Source organism: Haemaphysalis longicornis, unplaced genomic scaffold (assembly GCF_048455015.1).
Source record: "Haemaphysalis longicornis isolate Haplotype H1 unplaced genomic scaffold, Haemaphysalis longicornis Haplotype H1 scaffold_13, whole genome shotgun sequence".
NCBI lineage: Eukaryota > Metazoa > Arthropoda > Arachnida > Ixodida > Ixodidae > Haemaphysalis > Haemaphysalis longicornis.
Window position 1 is genome coordinate 19,091,284 of NW_027526233.1, and position 3,868 is coordinate 19,095,151.

The 3,868-nt window shown below is 56.2% G+C and overlaps 1 non-coding gene across 1 annotated transcript; it reads left to right on the forward strand.

The window, feature by feature from the left end:
* The first annotated feature begins 504 nt into the window (after positions 1-504).
* Trnak-cuu (transfer RNA lysine (anticodon CUU)) lies at positions 505-577 on the forward strand. Its single transcript has one exon. It is a non-coding gene; the product is annotated as a tRNA-Lys (tRNA).
* The last annotated feature ends 3,291 nt before the right edge of the window (positions 578-3,868 follow it).

Below are 3,868 nucleotides of genomic sequence, written 5' to 3' on the forward strand. Positions count from 1 at the left end.
GTCCGTAGGCGTCGGTAGCTCTCGCCCGAAAGTGAGGAAGGCTGGTGTGAAGCCGGTTGAGGGGTTCTTGCTTGTGCGTAGCGCGAAGGAGATGGCGTTGAGATGTTCGTCCCAATCGCGGTGGGTGCGCACGTAGGCACCGAGGAGTGGCTTCACATCCCGGTTTCGGCGTTCCGTTACGTTGGCCTGGGGGTGGTAGCATGATGTGGTTTGCTGCTTGACCCCCATGACGGCGCACGAGTCCCGAAAGACCTTCGACGTAAAGTACGTGGCGTTGTCGGTAATCAGCCGTTTCGGGAATCCGTACCGACAAAACACCTCCGACAGCTTTTGCAGGATTTCCTGCGCCGTCGCTTTGCGCAGCAGGTAGATTTCTGCGATTCCGCTGAAGTGGCATGTCACCACGAGCACGTACTTGAACCCCCGTTTGCTGCGCGGCAGCGGGCCCATCAGATCGCACGCTAGGATTTCCCACGGCTTCGTGCTTACTATGGGGTGCAGTAGACCCGGCTAGCTCAGTCGGTAGAGCATGAGACTCTTAATCTCAGGGTCGTGGGTTCGAGCCCCACGTTGGGCACCACGATCCGCCTGCCCGAGGAGCGCGCCTCCGATCCAGGCGCAACTAGGTTCGAGCGACTGTCCTGGTGGCGGTGGTGGCCGATACGCGCGAGACGCCGCGATTGCGGCTTGCACCTTGCGCGCTTCTGTGGCCAGCTCGTTGAGATTGCGGCAGCTGCAGCCGCGCAGGTATAAAGCGAAGGTGGGGTGGCTGTGCCTCAAGACGCGCTCGACCCGCTCCGCGTTCGAGGCTTCCGGGTCGGCGTACTCGTATAGTTCCTGCATTGCTCGGACATACTCGAGCAGCGGTTCATCGGGCGCTTGCGTACGCAGTTCGAGCTCCCGGCGCATCCGCGGTTGGTAGTCGTACGGCAGGAATTCTTCGCGGAACGCCGCCTGAAATTCATCCCACGTGGCCGCTGTGCAGCCGACGAGTCTGTGCCACCGCGCAGCGTCCCCCACCAAGGCCGCGGGCAGAATTCTGCTCAGGGCGTCGCTGTCGCTGCAGCCGGTCGCCTGTCGGTAGCGATTCAGCGCCACCAAGAACGCGTTTGCGCTCGTTTGGTCACTGCCGCCGCTGTACGTCGGAACCGGCATATTGACGCGGGGGCCGGGCGGCCGTACCGCCTGCAGGGCCTGCTGAATCGCGCTGGCGAGTGCCGTTGCGACACCAGCCGTGTTTGCTGGCCCTTCCGTGCGCCCATTTACCGTTTGCGGGGGCGACTGGATCAGCATGTCCGGCGCGGCGTCGTTCATCCACGGCACCGTGGGGTCTGTCGGGCGCGCCGCCCGTGCAGCTTGGTAGGGCACCGTGCCGATCGGCGCGGGGTGCTCGCTGCGTTTGGGGAATGGCGCGCGGGGGAAGGCGTTTGCCTCGTACGCGAAGGGCGAGCGCCCGGTGCCGGTCGGCGCCAGTTGCTCACCGTGCCCGCGAAAATGCGCGGGGGCCGACTGTGCGCGCTCCGCGCTCATGACTCGGCCGTAGGGGGGGTGCTCCCGACTCCCGTATGCGTTCGCTGGTGGCGTGAGGAATGTCGGCCGGTGAGCGGTTTCCGCGGCCTGGCCGGCGAGCATCATCAGGTCGCACCACTCGCTGGCGTTGAATGCCATATTGTTCGCCTCAACTGCGTTTGCAGACGAGGCCCCACGTTGGGCGCCAAAATGTTGCGTGGGTTTGGCTCGGACGGTCCTCCGCACGCGGCTTCCGTGTATACGGGTCGGCGTGAGAGGCAGGCAACACAAAGACAACCGTCCAACAAGCAATGGTGGGGTTGAATGTGCAAACCCTTCTGCTTGCTCCGATGTGGCGGCGGCCGGAGCCGTTCGGCTCGTGACGGGGCCGCCCGCGTATGAAGTTCGCCTGGAAAGGGAAGAGGGATTACCTGGCAGCCGATCTCCTCGCTGTCCCGAACCGGACTGCCTCGGCGCGCGCGCCGTCCTTCCTCCCGCCCGGCCGTACGGCTCGTGACGTCACTGCGTTCTCCGCCGCGCCCCATTGGGCCGTCTGGACTCCCGTGATGCGTGACGTGAGGTGACGACGTTGCCTCCGGGCGAGGAGCGATCGCCCCTCCGTGCCCCGCGCCAGTGGGTGCGGGATTCCGCTACTACCCTTTCCACAATATATATACAACTCAAAATATTTGCAAATCCGCCACCTATACACTTTTGCACTGTGTGCAAACCTCAGGAAAATTCACAGCCGACTTACCACAACTCCCATTTTCCGCACTGTTTCTCTAACCAGCGTAGTTATGTGAAGTCAAGCATGAGCTTTTATTTCCTTCTTGGTAGTTGCCCGAAATGGTCTCAGGGCTAAAATTTTCTACAACGTGTAATATGGTACCTCAACTGTATGTATTGTTCCCAGGTACTGAATTCTTGAGTGTTTTTTTTTTTACATTTTTAACCTTGATAAGAAGGAGTACACTTCGTTCAGTATTCAATGGTCGTCAGTGCCTATGTTGACTAGCGTGCATCAAAAGTCCCGGGAGCAATGGAATGTTGCACTAGTACTAGTGGAACCCATCTGATGGCTACTGGAACGTGACACAGTTGCCAAGTTAAACTCTCTAAAAGAATGGCCTCAAGTGAGTCATACTGACGCATGCACACAGCGAATGGCGTGAAGCAAGCGCCCAGATCGCCTCCAGGCAGTCTGCTTTTACATCGCATTAGGCTGCGTGGCCTTTGTAGGCCGCCATTGGGCTTTTGATCGTGCGCTCAAAAAGCGCTGATTAAAAGGCGAAAGGGGGACCTCATAAAATGCAAGCGCAGTTGCGCAGGGCTTCGGAGGGCGGTGCGATGCTAGCCTCACTTCTGTTCGGCCCAAACTGGCACTGCGTAAATGCCATTTCTCCAACTGTCCTTCTGGTGTACGTGAAAGTATTCGTTTCTCCGCGGATTAAAAATATCTGCCTAAATCTCGAGCGGAACGGAAGCCTATTTATTTTCAGGGAATTATGCACACGTTTCCTTCTCGTTACGACGTGTTGTGCGCTAGGAGTGCGTAATTACAAGGCGAGCTGTGTTCACTGTCTCGCACTATATTGAGAAATCATTACAGTCCTCAATTGATTTTTCTCGCGACTACATTTCCCCATTTCAATTCGTTTTTTATTTCCATCTCACTCGTGCTTTCCACAACACGTACCGCTGCAGTTTATCAATTCTCGGCCCTCCTCTCTCCCCACAGGCACTGCCTTCCGAGCAAGCGGACGGACGTAACACTACGTCTCCCCGATGACAGGCCGTGCAAATTGGTATCTTGCACACGATTTCTGCCTTATGCGATTTGCTGCTAACGGGCCTAAGGATAGCGTCTTTTTTGGCCACTTATAACAACCTCTTACAGCCGCTCTATAGCCGTTTAAAACTAGATAACAATGAGACAAAAATAAAATGATGACAACGAAAATAAACAAAACAAAAATTGAAGAAAAACCAGTTTCAAACGCATCAATTGTCGTTAAGCAAAAGAGCAAAATTTGTGGATAATGGGATCACGCTCTAAGTGACCTGATGATTGTGTTGAATTACAGGAGTGGCAAAGTGATCGACAACGTGGTATCAGCTGATGTGGATGCTACGACAACAAAGTGCGCAGCCTGCACTAGCAAACAACGAAAGTACTTTTTTTCTTTTATAACAGTGTACTCAGCTTATTCGCTGCACCTGTGAGATGAAAAATTCAGGGAAGAGTCAGAGCCCTCTTGCTACGCCAGTGCGTGTGCTGGGCCTCGGTTTCGATATAAACGCTTTTCCAGGTCTCTGTCTTCGAACCACGGTTCATTCAAAACACTGGGAACCTGTT